Source organism: Lactuca saligna, chromosome 8 (genome assembly GCF_052625555.1).
Source record: "Lactuca saligna cultivar CGN05327 chromosome 8, ASM5262555v1, whole genome shotgun sequence".
NCBI classification, from domain to species: domain Eukaryota; kingdom Viridiplantae; phylum Streptophyta; class Magnoliopsida; order Asterales; family Asteraceae; genus Lactuca; species Lactuca saligna.
Window position 1 is genome coordinate 96,951,299 of NC_136424.1, and position 20,272 is coordinate 96,971,570.

Here is a 20,272-nt window from a genome sequence, read left to right on the forward strand (position 1 = left end):
TCTTGACGGCGAATCAGTAGATCAGACGTACTATCGATCAATGATCGGATCGCTCATGTATCTGACTGCTAGTAGCCTAGATGTAATGTTTGCAGTCTGTTAATGCGCACGTTACCAGGCTAATCCTAAACTTTCTCATCTTATTGTTGTTAAATGGATTTTTCGGTACCTCAAAGGTTGCCCAAAACTGGGTCTTTGGTATCCGAAAATTCCCGAATTTAACCTTTATGCTTTTGTAGACAGCAACTATGGCGGGTGTGACCTTGATAGAAAATCAATTTCAGGAGGATGCCAATTTCTGGGAGATAGACTAGTCTCATGGCAGTGCAAGAAGCAGCATACCGTCTCAACCTCAACAGCAGAAGCGGAGTATGTCGCTGCGTCTGCTTGTTGTTCTCAAGTTATATGGATCCAACATCAACTGTTGGACTACGGTTTAAACTTTCAAGAAACCCCTATATTTTGTGATAATGAGGTTGCGATCCAAATTCCTAAAAATCCGGTCCAGCACTCAAAGACCAAGCACATTGATATCAAAGTGCATTTTATCCGAGATTATTATGAGTGCTCGCTCATTCGGCTAGAATAGGTCCCCACTGCTAAAAATGTGGCGGACATGTTCACCAAGCCGTTCAACAAAGCTGGATTCAGTGTGTTGATCAATTTTTTGAAAATGATTCGCTTCGAGGATTAATTTTTGTCTAGGATAGTTTAAATTTGCGCATTTTAATTTCATTCTCACCCATGCACAAATTTAGGGGGAGAAATAAACAAAAACCAAGCAAAAATTTTAAAAAAACCAAAACCAAGACCAAAATTAATATATATATATATATATATATATATATATATATATATATATATATATATATATATATATATATATATAAATTAGAAAAACAGAAAAATCAAAAATATGTCTATGTAATGATGTATTGGGAAGTGATATCAATAAGTGATAACGGGCAATCTGAGTCTGTGTAAAGTACCAAAGCTGAATTATCTAAGCTCTGTGTTCGATACATTGGTAGGCATGAAGAATTTTAATGGAGTTGACTAGGTGCAGATGAAGTTAAGGAATCTAGAGACTTGATAAATCTTGACCTAGATAGTTTCATTTAACCTGACAACACGACACTCGGATAGGTTGAGCACGGAGATATACATGAGAATCCACCAGTCACACTAAGGAACCCGTATCTAGAACTGTGGTTTAACTTTTCCTCGATGTACAGATTATGTCCTTAATTCCGGTATTGATAGCGCGACTGGGGAATTCTGATAAAGTAGGTCTATAGAAAATTATTTTCTTTCTTTCTTACTATTAGTCCTATGTTGTCTGCTTTACGTGATTAGAAGAGATCCGACCTGGACTGCAACATATGCAAATCTATTTTTCTGCATATTATATCTATGAAATTCTTCCTATCTGTTACCCATATGATGTCTCCTTTGTGTGATTAACAATCCGACCTGGTACACAGTATATGCAACATTCTACTTCTTAATCCCTCTAAAAACTATAATTAATAATAATCTAAATCTATCATCTCTATGAATAATAATCTGCTCACCTAAAGTAATGAGTATCTAGGAAGTTCTTGATTATTGGGGTATATCAGGACTACGGGAAACACGTTCTAGTACATCTAAAATTGAACAATTCTAGATTGTCTATAGATCTCGCTGCTCAATTTAAGTGGACAACAATATCCTTGGTCGTCGTCAAATGAATGGTCCTTAGGAAGTTTTATCTAGGAATGTAGGATCAACTTGTCTTGTCACTTATATCATGTCCAAAATTTGTCACAATTTTTCGTGTTTAAGTGGACCACAATACTAGTAATCGACTAGATCTATTCATCAAAGGAGAGGTACTGATAAATGACAAATGATTGTCTAACAACTATGATCCCAAAATCACGAAAATTATTAATCTTAGTTAAAGACTTAATTTTAGGTTTGAATTAAAATTTTAGCATTTAAAATTTTATTTCAATTTTTATTTTATTCTATTTTTAATTCTTTTAGGATTTATAAATCTGAGGAAATTTTATTTCATTTTATTTTTCTGAATTAATCCTCAAAGAGTATTATTTTTAATAAAAATGTTGGGTATTGGGCCATTTTTAAATAAAAAAAATTGTTGCAGCCCATTAAGATTTGGAGATCGGGTTTTGACCAAATCTTGAACTGGTATTTAAAGAACAAAATGAAATCATTTTCGGTCCCCTCCTCTCACAAGAATACCAAAAATCTCTTTTTCCTCTCTAAAACCTCGAAAATCTTATTGTGTTCTTTTGTTCAATCGACTTCAAATCATCAAAGGTATTGTTATTCCGATCACTGCTATGTATTTTTTTCTTCAAAACGACCGTAAAATCAATGGGAAATCGAGAATATATGAACTGTCGGCGTTTTCGGTCCGAACGGCTTTCAGTCCAAGCCAATCCGTTTTCGGTCAAGCCGGCTCAGACGGCTTTCGGTCCAGCTGTGCTCCTCTTGGCTTTCGGTCTAGCTTATTTTCAATGTGAAATCATGCTTTTGGTCTTGACTTGTGTGCTGGTCCTCAGGTTTTCGGTTTGACTTTCTTGACCGAGAACCTAATCTTTGACTTATAAAATTAATTAAAAATGGCCAAACTAAAAGAATTAAATTGAGAAATAAAATCAATGCATTTTAATCAAATGATTTCTCATCTGGTCTGTTTTCTGCAGATAAGATGGCAAGTTTCAAGGTTGCAGAAAGTCACAATGTTATCATTTTGCTAGATGATCCTCCCATGGCGCACAGTGAATTCAAGTCAATGATGTTCAGGTTGCGTGAATGTTGCTTTGTCTCAACACTCACATGGAACCCCATAATCTACTTGGATTTAATCAACGAGTTATGGAGTTCAGCTAGCATCAGAAATGAAAGCAACGTAGTGCAGACAATCGAAGAAACTGTCAAAGGACGTAAAATTGTCATCATTGAGCAGTTTATCAGAGACACATTGAAGATTGATGACAAGGCTACTTATCCTTCCAAAATTGATCTGCGAGTTGTTGATGAGTACCTTGAAAAGATGGGATATGAAGGCGTTTTCCCACCGAGCCTAAAGAAGCTGCTACCTCCATACTGGAGGTTTCTGGCGTATGTGTTTGTTAACTGTATTTTAGGGTGTAACGGTGGAGCAAACGAGATCTCTTCAAGGAATACTCAAGCTATTATTGCACTGGAAGTAGGAATCGACTTCAACTTCTCAAGATTTATCTTAGAAGAAATGGTCACTAATCTCAAAAAGAAGGCGAAGGACCAATTCTTGGTTTACCCTCGGTTCATCTAGATCTTTCTCAACTACCTTTTTCCAGACCTTGCCAAGACAGGAGAGATTCTTGACATGAAGGCTTTTGGACCAAACACAATCAGTCTGATGAAGCAAAATCGAAAAGGGAAAATCATGTTCCAAGGAAAGTACTCTTTAGAGAAATTTGGAAAATTTTCCGAGCTGACCGACACATCTGGATCCCATGGGTCACATGAGCAGACTTCAACTGATCATACATCATCAGATCATACAAATATAAATGATGATGTAATCAACATTTAAGACCATGAGGAAACAGTTGCTGCTACTCTAACTGGCATTGTGGCTGAGGAGCATATTTTAAAAAATGTGATAGTTCAAAGTGATTTTGATGGAGGTTCCACAGAAGAATTCACTGAAATAGAGGAAGGAGAAGAGAATGAAAGAGTTGATCTGTCTGGCTATGATGGAGATGATATTGCTGAACAATTCACTGGACCCAAGTATACCTTGTCAAATGAAGATCTTGATGACATCTTCAATGATATCAATGATGGTGCCAATCCAACACCGGAGATAAGGACAAATGTTGACAATCAAGAAGTTGAGTTTCCTATTCCTGTTCAAGCAGCTGATTCTTCAATTCAAATGGACACCTATTCAGCGATTCCCCCCTTGAAAAGGTTATTCCTACATCTGAGCCAATTGTGAGTGAAGCCCAGACAGACCTGACCTCCCAGCCCCCGATGAAAAGAAGAAGAACTGATCCAAGGGTGGGAGTTATTTTTCCTGACCTAATTCAAACCACAGAGACTTCCCCATTCACATCTACTGCCCCTTCTTCATCCGTGCCCATTCAGGAAGGCCCCAACTTGATTCATGAAATTGGTGGCTCATCTGCTGGCTTGAGTTCGTCTCCTCCAAGGCCTTATCATGACGTTGCCTTTGAAACACTAGTTGTTCATTTGGCCCAGTCATTAAGTCCAACTCACTCTTCACGCGGAAAAGGAATATCCATAGAGGAAGGTATATCTAGAGATGATGACGCCTCAGTGCCTGAACTGAGAAAGGAGATTAGTGTGCTGAACCAGATTAATATCGAGCTTGATATCAAGGTTGTAGACCTTCAAACTGAGAATGCCAAGCTCAATATTCAAGTTGCTGATCTTCTTGAAGATAAAGCTCAGAAAACGAAGTAGATCACCGATCTTTAAACACATTTTGGTTTGTTGACCGCCAATGATTATGAATTGAAAAAGAAGGTGGAAGAAGAATTTGGTGACAAATTCAAATCATCTATCATTGAGCTCAGAATTTATCTTCCAAATCAAGACGCTCACATTGTTCCAACTGCTACAAGTTCAAACATAGTTGTCAATCGTTTTGACAAAGAACCAGCACATGCTCCAAATGTCGTGGTGTTGAAACATGCTAGACAAGCCAAGTCTACTGAGAAGGGTCAACTTTTATTCAAGAAGAACTCGAATCAGAATGCTCCCGTGAATCAACCAAAGATCACCCTTACGGACCATGGAGAAAATCACTTCAAAAACACTTATGGTGATAGGTCTGGGATCATTTCATGGGGTTACCATGACCCTCTCAAAATGTGGATCATAAGAAGGAAGAGTGGAAATACTGAATTGTATAAAGATGCTCACGACTTCAATTCTTGGACCAGGGTTGATCTTACGGAATTGTCTAAAGCCCCGTTTTCAAATCCAACAAATGAACCCAAGGCAACATAATTCAGGTTGTTTTTAGAAGGTCAAGTGGTAAAGGGTTTTCCCTCAATGAAGAAAGCATCGTCTATCATCAAGATTTACCCCAATATCATAGATCCCAAAACCAATCAGCCTCTTCGATATGTGATGTGGCTCGCGACAAATCAAGTAATGCAGATCCCTATCCTTTAGAACCATCCAGATGGATCTCTTCAATCTATGGAATACTGGGTGTTTCATGAAACCACAGCTGCTGCTGTCATCAAACTCAAGCATCAGTGTATTCGTCTTTTTGACAATAGGGATCTGCTACAGTTTGGAAGGAGGGATATCCATGAGCTTTCTATTCATCAGATCAAGGTGGCTGAAGATATTTTTGAGCCTGCTGCTAAGGATTACACTTCAATGGTGGCATTCATTATTGAGAAGGAGATATGGAATGGAGCAATTGGACAATCAGATGTGCTGGTGGTCGATAAAGAATGATTCATGCTAGCCCCAAACCAAGGGGGAGATTCAAGGGCGAATATATTTGGTTTGGGCTAGACATCAATGCATGGATGGTTTAGGGTTGTTGTTAATGTGTTTTGGTTGTCTCTTGTGTGTATTTGTGTTTTCGGTCTAGGTAGGTTTTCAATCAGGCTTTGACCGAAAACCTGTTTTCGGTCTGTTGTGTGTTGCTATAAATTGTTGTCAGGTTATCAGAACCTAGTCTAGTCGTTCCAACTGGTTTTCGGTCTATCCAAGTTGTATCCGACATTTCATGGTTGAATTGTATGCAAGCTTGGTTGTTTAATCTTCTTCTTCTTCATTTCTATTGCAATTGATCGATCATTAAATAGATCCCACAAATTTGGGACCTAACAAGTAATAATCATATGTTAATGTGTTAAATAATAAGTTATTAAGTATATTATACATATTAATGACTGATTTGACCAAGTTTTACAACACTGCTCAGTTCAGTAAGGGGCCGATCAGAAAGTAATCGGATTCTGTAACTCGCCTCGATAAGGGACCGAGTAGCGAGTACTCGGAGAAGTAATTGGCAAACTCAGGTAGTTTTAAAACATTGTCTACGACCATCCCAGTTATTAAGTTTGAACGTTTCTACACACCTAGAAACTTGTAAAATACTACTAAAAGTCTATCATTTCATCTTGGGATCATAATACACACATCTTGTATGGATAAAACATCGATGCTAATTTAAAAGAAGGAAATGGGTAAAGAAAAAGAACCCATTTAAAAACTTGAAAAGTTGTCATACTTTTGTATTAAGATGGACGACAAACAAAAATCAAATCTCAACAATATGACGTGGATGTTTGGATCTTGATATTTTGGGGTGATTTTGTTTCCGAATTTTTAAATCTTGTTTTCAAATAAAATTGAGTAACCATAAATTCGTTTTTTGTGACATCATTGCATTGCGTTTCATCCTTGTGATGATTTGATGTTCCACTGGTGGTGAAAGGAGGTTAGAAGAGAGGGAGAGAGATGGATTTACTTCTTGTTGGCGGTGGCATCTTTCTGTTTAACCCTGTCGAAAATATCCGATACCCGAATTACCCTCCCGGTTTTTTTGGGTATCGGGTAAATCGGGTCGGGTAAATTGGGTATCGGGTAAATTTTTTCGGGTAATCGGGTAACCTGATTTTTTCGGGTCGGATAAACGGTACATTTTTTGGGTTTCGGGTATCTCGAATTATTTTATAAATTCCTTTTTTTTTTTGTAGAGCTTGTACAATATAGTAGGTATTTGATCACACTTAAACTAACTATTATTATTGTAAAACATTAATCTATTTATTATGACAATATGATACTAACAATATTAAAAGTAATTGTTTATATATCATCATGTTCTTTAAAACTTAACTGTTCTCCATATTATAGTTTTTATTGCAACCAACAAACTCATTATCTTGACGAAACTTCAGAACGTGACAAAACTTATGGTTACATTTATCTTAAACATTTTAAACTTTTAAATTAAGGTCTCTAAGTATTTGTTTTTTTAACATCTTATTAGATTAGATTAAGTTGTTAAAAATTACTTGATATTTCAGGTATTATTGACTAAAAAATCTCAATGTTCAAAACTTAAGTAACTTTGTTTATGTCTCGTTTGTTTATATAATAATGATTAATAAAAAATAATATATTTATATCATTAAATTTATTTTCAGGTGAAATTCAAAAAAAAAATTATATATTTTGGGTAATACCTGAATTACCCAAATCCAACCCGATATCCGAATTACTCAAACCCGAATTACTTGAATTTAGTTTGGGTAGGATAACGGATATTTTTTCTAATACGAAAAACCCGAATTATCCGACCCGAATTAACTAAAACCCGAAAAAATTACCTGATCAACATTCCTATTTCCGATGATTAATAATAGGTCTCATTTTGGAACCAGCTGCGAAATTAGTGGTTATTAATTTTTTTCTATTTGTTGAAAAAACTTAATAAGAATGTCTTGTTTTTCCGTTATCTCCAATAATAATAATAATAATAATAATAATATAATAATAATAATAATAATAATAATAATTGAAAAAAGTGCATAATGATATTTGGGACAAATAAACGTGACAGAATGACGAATGGTTCTTAAATTAAGAACCACTTGGGTTCATTTATAAATTATCCTTTTACATATTCTATTACGCATCCACTAGAGGTACTAGGTTTACAAATGTCCTCATAGGCATCAAGAGTACTATAAAAGAACGCCATTAACATCAATGAAATCAAGTACAATTGTACATCCAAGCACAATGACACCTTCTCAAACGCTTATCACTCTCTTCATCTTTTCTATTTTAAGCTTCTCTCACGCGACTACAGCTCCTCCCAAACTGCCAAAACCAAAAGCCATTCACCTTCCGATTAGAAAAAATCAAACAACTTCCCAGTACTACACCACATTTGTGTCTGGACACCCTGAGTCACCTACCATAATTGATGCATTGATTGATCTTGGATCACCATCTGTTTGGTTTGATTGTACATCCTATGTGTCGTCTTCATATAATCGAATAGCATGTGGTTCAAGTAAATGTAAGAAGGCCAAGGGGTCATTTTCCTGTTTAACGTGCGACTCGACTCCTAGACCAGGGTGCTCCAACAACGCATATGGTATCTTCGTTTACAACCCTAATCCAAATTACTTAACGATTCAAGAGCTTGGTGAAGATACAATTACCGTATACTCCACAGACGGTGCGTATGTTTGGTTTAGTTACGACGCACCCAAATTCCAATTCGCTTGCGCAGATTCGGTCACCGCAGATGGCTTACCTGGTCACAATACTAAAGGGTTGGTTGGCCTTGCAAGAAACGAAAACTCACTTCCATCACAACTTTCATCCTATTTTAAGTTGGCTAAAAAATTTACACTTTGTTTACCTTCATCATCTGAGAATGGATTGGGGGATATATTCATTGGTGGAGGTCCATATTACATGCTTCCTAGCATCGAAGATCAATCGCTGTCACTAGTAACCACCCCGCTTGTTTTCAATCCGAATGGCCCCCGTCTTCTATCTGACGGAGAACTTTCCTATCAGTATTTCATCAATCTCAAAAACATTGAAATCAGCGGTAAACATGTAGCTTTTAGTCCATCTCTGCTATCTTTTGATATAAATGGAGTTGGGGGAACAAAGATTAGTACTACAATACCTTATACGATTTTGCACTCATCCATTTATAAAAGCCTTGTTCAAGATTTCATAAAGGAATCATCACTGAAGAAAATCAAAAGGGTACAATCTGTCGCACCTTTTGGGGCGTGCTTTGACTCAAAGACTGCTCCCAATACGATAACTGGACCAGCAGTTCCAAATATCGACCTTGTTTTGGAAGGCAGTAATGTAAGGATGAGACTGTATGGTGCAAACTCAATGGTGGAAGCCAAGAAGAATGTAATATGTCTTGCATTTATTGATGGAGGAGTTGAGCCAACAACATCTATTGTCTTAGGTGGGCATCAGTTAGAGAACTATGTTCTAGAGTTCGATCTAACTGCATCAACACTCGGACTCTCTTCGTCTCTTCTGCTCAAGAACACAAGTTGTTCCCATAGCAGGGTATATTAATTCCCTGTGTAACTTAAGATTTGTATTTGTTTTGTTCACCATTTCTCTTTTGCTTGTAATGTTTTGAAGCTAAAGATCGATCGAAATTCAGATCGATATTGTATTGTATGATCCACTTTCTTTTGTATTCCAAGGATAACGTTTTAGTGAAAGATGTTGTCTATCGCTTTGTTCTTCTTCAGTGATGGAAAAGATGGGAAATGTAAGAATCTTACTTGTATATTAAAGAAGCTGTAAAATTGGGTCATGTTTTTCCATCTCCACTTGCATTAAAGATGTTTCTGTTTTCTCGTGGGAGATGATTTGTACACAACAATTTTTCTCCATCCACAACAATTGATGCTTTAAAGTATTCTAGTGTACAACTCAGCAATGCATAAATTGTTGTGTATGATAAAAAATTATTCTGTACAAATCATCTCCTACGAGAAAGCAAAAACATCATCTTTAACACTACAAGAAATATAATCTTTAGCGGCGACACTATTACCGGCGACAAGTGGCTTTACCGGCAACTTTATCTAAAGTCGCCGGTAAAACCCCTTGTCGCCGGTAAAAGTGTCGCCGCTGAAGGGTTGTCACTCGAATCCGCACTTTCCCCCTCTATTGCATCTCAACCGTTCGAGAAATATTATGGCCAGTTAGAAGAGATTATAGAGTTGAGGTATACACATGATTATTCAACTGTACTATTTCGTTGCAAGTGGTTTGATACACGAACATGAGTTATTTCTAGTGATAGTTTCACCAGTATCGACACACGACGCGAAGCATACAAAGATGATCAACTCATATATGCATCACAAGCCAAACAAGTGTTCTACATCAGAGAGCCAAACAATAACCATCGGTGTGTTGTCGAGCATGTTAATCATCGAAGTATTTGGGATCTACCATCGAACGATGACCTTGTTCAAAATGTTGGCAATGTCTCACACGAAAATGTAGACGATGTCGATGTACTTCAAAATATGTCTTCATCCGATGCTCCACTTTTTATCGATTTCAGCATGTACTTTCAAAACATTCCTAGAGTCATTGTTGATGTAGAAAGTGCATTTGAAGTTCCTCCGCCAACTGGTAGAGTCAATGATGTTTCTGATTGTGATACTGATTACGATGACACCGATTCTGACTATGATACCGAAAAAGACACTGAAGGATATGAGGAAGATTCTGATTAGAATAGTTCTTATTTAATGTGTATTTGTAATATGTGTTTGTAATATGAACTTTATTTGGATTTCTAGTTTAAATAGAAATGTTTATTCCTATCTAAATGTTTATTCCTATCTAAATGTTTATTTCTATGTAATGTGTATCTATAATAAAAATTGTATTTGTATATCTTATAATTTTTCAGGAAATGATGAGAGTGTGGCTGTTATTTATCTTTACCATGGCTGCTGTCATGGGTCGTGGACATGGGGGAGACGGAGCTGAGGACCCACCTTTCCCAGGTAGTAGAGGTCCTGGCCATCACGAGCAGGACGGTAAGTCTTATCATGAATTTTTATTTACTATTTGGCTTCTCAGACGTTTCTAATAATTTTTAATTACATTTGTAGTTGAGGAACGTGCCCGAAGGAAAGTTCGAGGAAAAGCAAAAAATATAAAGCTTGAAAAAGCTCTTGCGTAACCAGGGGAAACCAATAGGCATGCAATATGATAGGGATATCACATTTAATCCCGTAGGAGAGGCAGGAGACATGTTTTCCCGAGAAGTTGGGAAAACAATGTGGCAGATGGTCCCTTTCGACAAATGGAGTTGGAAAAGAGTTTCCCCTGATATAAAGGACACTGTATTACAACATTTAGCGGTAATTATTTATTTAAATATATTTTATAGGTTTAACTATAATTGTTTTTTACTTGGTTAACTTTTCTTTATTGTAGACAAAGTTTGATCTCAATCAAATGTACCAGGATGCACAAGCTACTCTATTGATAGAGAGTTTTCAAGCAGCCTTGTTAAAAGGTTTTCGAGAGCGTAAAGCCGACGCAAAAGAATATTTCAAGATGGTCGGAGGGTATGAAGATATCCCGAGAGCATTGGCAAATCCTCCGGATGCTATGCTTGTTGATAACTGGGAGAATACAGTTGAGTATTTTCAAACTGACGAACACAAAATTGCTTCAGAAAGGAACAAAAAAATCCGTGAAAAGCAAACAACTGTGAATCGTGGGGGTTCGAGCTCGTATAGCAGTACTTGCTATAAGAAGGTACCATATGATACATGTAATTATTTATTTAAAATATAATCTAATTTTTAAACTTAAACAGATTCTTAAGAGAGTGGAAACATTTCGCAAAGCTCATACCGATAAGAATGGTGTATTTGTCACTGCTGAATCGGAACAACAATATGTAAGTATTTAATTATAATTTTATCATATATTTAAATGTTTATTTATACTTAATTGTTACTCACTTTTGGGAGTTACAGAATCGGTTAGTTGAAGAGCTGCTAGAACAAACTCAAGGTGAAAGTGAGTTAACGCCAACTCAAGAAAGAGCTACGTTCGAGAAAGTATTAGGAGAGCGACATGGCCACATTAGAGGCATTGGCCGCAAACCTTCTGGTCTCCCGACGATTCCACAGCCTTCGCAACCATCACAAGCACCATCACAACCATCACATGTAAAATAGCAATCTACTTTAGCATCGTAAAATGCATGTTGATTTGGTAGTTTTGGTTTTGTGGTGGTTATTTGCTAAAAAGTTTGGTAATTTGGTTTTTGTCCCAAGTGCAAAATATAGCAATGTACTTTGGTTTTCTATCTTACTTTAAAAATAACAATGTATTTTAATAGTTTTTGTTTATATTTGACGATCTAACTTATAAGTTTATATATATTGTTATTAATTATGTAGTTGGAAAATCTTCGTGCAATGCTCGCCGACCCGACATGTAGGGATGAGCTTTATTTGTTTTTTCAATCCCAAAATAATCAAGGAAACGATAGGAACGGCGATGAGGGTATGTAAGAATGGGTTTTATTTGCATATGTTGTCTCGGTTTGCTACTTGGTAGATTGTACTTTTGTTGTTTTGCTACTCGGATATTATGACTCTTGATATTTAGTTGTATTTTGGATGTTTGTTTGTAATTTGCATTGACACTATTATGTTTGATATTTAATAGGATGTTTGTTTTGTAATTAGTGTCGACACTATTGGTTTTGATATTTAATCGAATATTGTTATTACCGGCGACACTTTTACTTGCGATATTATCACCGGCAATGAAAATCATTATTTAAAAAAAAAAAATTGAAAAAACATTACCGGCGACGCTTTTACCGGCAACAAAACTCATTACCGGCGACACTTTTGCCGGCGACGCTTTTACCGGCGACGTATGTCATTACCGGCGACTAGCTTATTAGCGGCGACAATAATCATTAGCGGCGACATACTAATAGCGGCGACTATTATCATTAGTGGCGACAAACTGATCAATAGCGACGAGGCAGTACCGGCGATTCAGTACCGGCGACGTGTCACCGCTATTAGTATTACCGGCGACTTTTGGGGCTTTTACCGGCGACTATTGTCGCCGGTAATGGCCTTTTTACTTGTAGTGTAAGATGTTGTCTTTGCTTTTCTCGTGGGAGATGATTTGTACAGAACAATTTTTTTCTATACATAACAATTAGTGTTTTAAAATGTTATATTGTATAACTCAGTAATACAACAATTGTTGAGTATGACAAAAAATTGTTATGTACTAATCAGGTGTCAAAACAAAGATCAATCGGATCATATTTTTCCAAAAACAAAGATCACTTGGATCATATTTTTCCATCTCCACTTGACAGATTCTTTTTATGTAAAAAAAAATATTGGATCATATGTAAAAAATTGAATCTTACTTTTACATTTCCATTTGACAGATAAAATAAATAAAATATCCATTTGCTCTTTTTTTATTCAATAACGGACTCAAATCTCCAAAACACGTGACTTAATTGACAACATTTATTATTGCACTCTCTCACTCCCACGAGAAGGCTGAACAGACATGTTCGGTTTTAATTCCTTTGTGAGACCAAAGGGTTTGTAGCCCAGCGGTATCCGGTGTTGCCCTCCCTACTTGAGGTTGAAGGTTCAAGTCTCGTCGTGGATATAGGTGGATTTAAGGTGTAGTTTAGGAGTAGGTTAGATTTGCCGTTTAAAAAAAAAAGACAAAGAAAAAAACAAGTAAACAAGACAAAGAAAAAAACAAGTAGCTTACAAAATATTAAAGGAGAGCAGCACCAAACGTTCCATTTACAATTACCAAATATACCGATATTTTTCAATCAATTAAAAACCAAGGAAAAGACACTATCTGCCAATTGTATCTGGTGTGAAGCCTGTTATAGAATAGATTCTTTTGTTAATAGTGACGATTAAAAGTTATATAAATCTTCTTATTTTAATAAAAAAAATAGTTTTATTCTTAATTCGACATGTATCACCTTATTAACTTGCTAATTAATGTATATATTTTTCTTTTTTTTTTAACATATGTCATCCTATTATTCTTTATAATTAATGCGTGTCACTTATCAACATAATGATTCTCCATTTCAAATTTTAAAATTTGAACTTTTCACCCTAATTAAGTTAAATTATTAACAATAGAATAAAAATTAATACAAATTATAAAATGATATATTTCACATATTTATTTAAATCAATGATTATAATTCTATATAACTAAAAAAATATCTTAATTACTAATATATTAAAAGTAATTTATTTAAAATAATTGATAAATAATTTTAAGTTTTTACTATAAAAGTTTAATAAATTTTGTAACCGTGGTTTTCACGGGTTATAAACTAGTAGAGATATATAAGCGACCTAATCTAAACTCTAAGGGCTTTGGACCTAAACCTTAATCATTAACAAACTACCCTCCCCCCCCCCCCCCCCCCCCCCCCCCGTTTCATTGGGAGGTGTTGATTAAAAAAAAAAAACATATATGAAGACAGTTGCACCGGCGGTGGCAAATCTCTGCCAATGGCGGCTAAACAACAACGGCTCGTCAGAGAAGGAGAAAGAAGAAGTGTCGGCCACTGATGGTTCCGTTGTAAAAGAAGAAAGAAGCACCGATGGCGACGATCGGAGTCAGCAACAAAGGAGTCTAAAGAAAAGCAGTGAGAATGAAAGAGGGTTCGAGCTGCAGCGGACGGAGTCTTAGTCCGGTTGACTCAGAAAAAGAGATCTAGATAGGAGACGAGTTGAGGAGGAGGCAAAAAGCTCTGACGCAGGGGCCATCCAAGGAGGAGCATAAGCAGACGAGGCAGTAGAAGAAGCCGAGAAAAGAGTTCTAGTTTGGTGCCAACAACTGTTTTATTATTTATGAGAGAAAAATAGGAAAATATGGAGCATAATGAAGGCACCTCCAACGACTATGAGAGAATGTTGTCGGAGATAGAGGGTAACGTCCTTGGGTTGTGAAGGTTGTAACCTAGAGCTCTAATACCATGTTATACAATAGATTGTTTTATTAATAGCTAGGGTTAAAACTCATATAAACAAGGATACATAAGTGACCTAATCTAAACCCTAAGGGCCTTGGGCCTAAACACTAATCATTAACATACCAACAAAGACTGTTGAACCAAATATAGTTTCTCGCCTTCCAAGCTAACCACAGGAAACCATAGCAAATAGCACTGAAGATCTTCCGTTTTTTGGGATTGTTCCCCCATGAGGCTGCAAGGTTGACTACATCGGAGACCGAGCATAAATAAGTGAACGGGATACCACACCAGTTGAAGATCCATTAGGGAGAATTTGAAACAAGAGGACAAACCACGAGAATATGGTTTGCATCATCCACCTCGTTAGGACGCATGCGACCTGGAATGGAATTAATTTTGACACCACCTCGAACCAAAGCCACCACCGATGGAATACGTTCTAAACAATCCTTCTGAGCAAAAAAAATGCATTTAACAACAACAAGACAACAAGATGAGTACATAGCCGTGGGATTGTTGATCGAAATAGTAAACTTACTATCAATAATAGCCCTTAAGTAGCCCTTAAGTTGTTGACAGAAAACTTGCCATCTCTCGACATTCTCGACCTCTAGGAGTAGGTTCCACTAAAGCTAACACACTGTCCGACCAGATCAGATCATCAAGCATTCTAAGCTCCATAATCTCATTCTAATGTCTAGGTTGCCTCAAGACCGCAAAAACTTATCTCATGGCCATCTCTCGGAGATAAAGAAAGATTTTCTCTTATCAAGAGCAAAGAGCGTGGGAAATTTAGATGCAAGAGTCCCATCCCCAAACCAATCATCTAGCCAAAAAAGAGATCTTAGAGCCATCACCCACTTGAAATTCAACAATAGATGAGAAGTTAATGCCTAAATCATCAAGCCCATTTATATTTTTAACAATATTGCTCTAGGTTCCATGAATAATAATAATAATAATAATAATAATAATAATAATAATAATAATAATAATAATCATAATATTATTATTATTATTATTATTATTATTATTATTATTATTATTATTATTTTGGCAGTCGGTAGCCGTTTTCCACACGTAATTATGAATCCCATAAACAACACACCTCCAATGATTGTTTTCTTGCTTACCGAACCAAAAATAAGGGTGAAGTTAAGAGATCTAAGGGAACCTATCCCCAGATCAACATCTTCTTTCAACCCAAGCACCACATTCCACGCCACACAGTTTATTTTGCTTTTTCATCGCTTCATCCCCATAGAGAACGCCTCTGTAATTTTTCCAAGCCATTAATAATAGACTCTGAAGCTCTAAAAAGAGAAAAATAAAATAGGGGTAAACTGTCGAGAACCATTTTAACCGAAGTTAATTGGCCACCAAAAGATAGCGACTTGGATTTCCAATCAAAAAGTTTTACTTGCACTTTCTCCATCACTAGATGCTAGTTCTTTTTTAGCGACATATTGGCTCCCATGGGAACTCCAAGATATTGAAATGGAAAAGAACCAGCCTTACACCCAAGAATCCTAGTACTACTCACTATCTCATGATTGGAGACTCTGATACCGAAGAGCTTAGAGTTATGAAAATTCACTTCTAGACCTGACGATGAATGGAAGAACTATAAAATTCTTGCCAGATTAACACAATTGGAACTGGACCATTGCTCGATATTGCATTGTCTGCATATAAGAGATGAGAAATTGAAGGACCCCTGTTGGGAATTTCAAGACCTTGAAAAAATTATTTATCGCATGCCGATTGCATTGTTATGTTAAGCCCCTCCATATAAATGATAAACTAAACGGAGAGATTGGATTCCCTTGCCGAAACCCTTTTGTTATTTGGAATTCCATTATCATGGACCCGTTTAAAAGAATTGAGGCCCGTGATGATGAAATGCAACCTTTGGTCCAAAACAAAAACCGATTTGATTCATGATTGACTTGAGATACTTCTAATTAATTGAGTTAAAAGGCTTTGTCGAATTTGACTTTAAACAAGAATGCTTTTTTTTTTTGTTTTTTTGTTTTCTTAGCCCATACGTATACCTCGTTAGCAATCATCAGCCCATAAGTATGTTTCTCCCTTGACTAAAAGTCATTTGATCCTCTCGAATTACCGACCCAGTCACTCATTTAATCCTTGAGGCAAGAGTTTTTGCAATTATTTTATAAACACATCCTATAAGGCTTATAGAACGAACGTCACTCAAGTAGAAGCGGTCTTTAATTTTCGGCAGCAAGGTAATGAAAGACGAAATGCTCCCCCTAGAAAAGCAGCCATATGTTTCAAAGTGCTTAATGAAACACATAATATCTTCTTTCATAATCTCTTAATAGCGTTTCAAAATTTTAAAAGTAAATTCGTCTGAACCGGGGGCTTTCTCACTACCGCAACTGCAAATCGCACTCTTGATTTCACTAAGATTAAATGTGGCTTCAAGAAAAGTTTTGTCGACAGCCCAGAGTTTTATAAATGGGATTCGAGAGTAGATGTAACAGCCCAAAAACCAGAATAAAAGTTTTCATTTTAAATAAACACAAAAGTTACCAACTTCACATTGTTCTAAAACCACTCATTAATGATAATGTCGAATCATCATAGTGAAATGTCAAATTGCAGAAAATTAGTGCGGAGTAAATGTTGCGCCATCAAGCTGTGTCTTCCCCTTAGTACCGAAAGTACCTGAAACCACAAATATAAATTGTAAGAAAAATCTTAGTGAGTTTCCCAATCATATCACATACTAAAAAGAAAATATGTAAGTGTCGTGCGCTACCCTATAGTCTTTGCAGACAATGTTGAGGGCCAGGTCCCGGTCTTACATATAAGTGTCATAGGATACCACAATGGTATTTTCTTGCGATGTTGAGGGATAAATCCCGGTCTTACACTCAAGTGCCATGGACACCCCGCATGGTTTTCCATACCATTTTCAAAAAAGTCATCAACATTCTATGTACTCAAAAATTGGTCGGCATTGGTGCTTTCAACCTATGAACATGGTGAGAAGACTTACCTCAACTCCTGAAATCCAAAACAAACACTCGGGATTCTAGGCTGAATAAATTCCCATGCTAGCTAAACAATAAGGTTCGAAAACAATTAGGTCAAAATCCGGACTAGGACTCACAACATAAGACTAATTCCAAAGGGAGATGGGCCAAACTAGACCTAAAGCCCAATAAAATCCTAGACCCTAATCAAGGGTTAACTAAGGCGCACAATGAGTCTGGAGTGGCCCATCCGAAAAACATCCAAAGCCCAAAGACATCAAATATGCCCATCGATTTGGTTCAAAACACAAATCCAACTGATCTGGGTCATACACTCGATGTACATAATGGTACATGCAATGTACAAGGTTGAAGCGGGAATCGCGACTAATGGAAGAAAAAACACGGCGTATAGGAAGTAAACACAGTGTACACGGCCCGCATGCAATCCATACAAAAATGACGTAATCACTTAAAACCAAACAACTAAAACTCAGATTTGGATCTCTTAAAACCATTAAGGCTAGAAAGTTGCAAACTTTATGCCTTTAGGTGGATACAAAGAGCCAAAACTCTAAAACCTAGCTTATCACACCCAAACCTACACTCTAGAACATGAACGAGGACTAAAAAAGGTTTAATCTTGCAAGTTTATGCTATAAAATGACTAGAAACATCTAAAAATGCAACATGGAGGCTTAGGAGTAGCTTATAATCACCAAGATCTAAACATTAGGGACAAAAGGAGGAAACTAGTCTCCAAATGGAACTTAATGAAACACAACTAATGTTTACAACTTTATACCTTCTAGTGGTGCAAAATGAAGAGGATAAGCTAGATCTAAACTCTTGAGGGCAAAGCTTCCTTCTTGAACATCCTTCTTCATAAGCAAAAGCACACACTATCACTAAAAAAGCTCTAAAAAGATCAAAATGCACAAGGGTTTGCTAAGATGGTCAAGAAAGGGAATGGAGGCTAAGGTTGGGGAGGGTCTTTGGCCATAATGAGGGTTAAATAGTGGACAAACCCTAATTATTAGGGTTTTGGTCTGATTCACGTACGCCCAGCGTATAGGAGTGTGTGTGATGTACTCTCCCAGAGTCCATTACGCTAAGAGTACAAGGATGTATGGCCGTGTACGCGATCTATGCAAAAATTTCAAGATTTTAACTTCAAAGGCTAATGTGAAACCAAATGTAACTCAAGGGTTTAAAGGAAAACCTGATAAATAATAGATGTTACAACTCTCCCTGACTTGAACTAGACTTCATCCTCAAAGTGGGCTGCCTAGAAAAACTTTGGGTAGTGCTCCGCCATCTGAATTTCCAGCTTCAATGTCTACTCAGAGCCCTTTCGATGCTGTCATTGCACCTTAACCAGATTCATTACCTTATTACGCAAATACTTAGTCTTCCTATCGAGAATCGCAATCGGCTTCTACGTAAGGAAAAAATTGGCAGCATTACAACCTATGAGTAGTGTATTCACTTAATCGTATGGTAGAGTTTTACATAAAAGTAAAATTAATATACACATCCGAGATTCCATTTTATATTAAAATAGAAGTAGTGTAAACACTACTTGCGGAGAGTACAGTTCTTCGCAATGGAATCTGTATCTTGGTGCTCTTTTCCTCTCAAACGCCTGTCTAGTGTGGTTTGATGCTCCCTAACTGCTCTAACTGCAACTTGAGCAGTAATCATTTCTTCGTGAAACAACTCAGTGTGATGTCTAGTGTGATCATGATATCCGTGCAGACGATGAAGGTTAATGTTGTTAACTTGGGAGGAAGCGTTAATTTCCAAAATTTGGTTGATCGATATTCTCGATTGATCAACCTGGCGGGAAAGGCGGCGTACTATAATAGGGAGGGTCCTGTCACCTGAACCTCCATTGCTAATGTTATAAAAGTATATGTTCATACCAAAATGTGGGCATTGTCCTTGCTACTGGCTCCACCTATGTAGTTCTTCGCCCCATGCTGGTATCGGACCTTGGAAATCCTATATGACTACGGGGTTTTGATCAACCGACGGTGGATTGTATACTTATGGATCTGAATCTGTACCTTTTGAATCCTCCTCAAGATCCTTTTCCGAATCATTTTCAGTCCAACCATGATTTCCTTGATCAGGGAGGTAGGGATCTCCATGTGGGGAATATCCTTCCATAAAGTCTATACGATAAATTAAAGGTAAGATGCATAGAAAGAACGTAGGTTTATAGTATTACAAAATACTCCTATAGTATTTTAAATTTGTATGTTAAAGGATCTCTACATGGTTTATTGGTAAGTTTTAGACTTGTCGCGACACTATCATAACTCCGAAAACATGTTGGTTGTATCTCAAATCAATATAGTTGATCAGGCTATATTTATCCCAGATATGATTACATAACTGTTCAGGTTTAACTGTAGTGTCCAACATCCAAATGCTTTTATGTTGTTACTTACTATGATGTTGTTCTTGTATGTATGAATGTTAGTATACTTCTTATAAAATACGTTTATTTTAAAAGTATACTTGTAGTCAGAGCTCTTTAGCCCCAATATATTTATAGTTGCATATCTTTTATGAATTGATATACTGAGTTCACTATAAATAATGCTCTGATACCAATCTCTCACACCCCCAAACCGGAGGGGCGTAAACGTCCGAGGGT

The 20,272-nt window shown here is 36.7% G+C and overlaps 1 pseudogene; it reads left to right on the plus strand.

The window, feature by feature from the left end:
- The first annotated feature begins 7,803 nt into the window (after positions 1–7,803).
- LOC145012883 (putative aspartic proteinase GIP2 pseudogene) lies at positions 7,804–9,187 on the plus strand (annotated as a pseudogene).
- Positions 9,188–20,272: the final 11,085 nt, after the last annotated feature.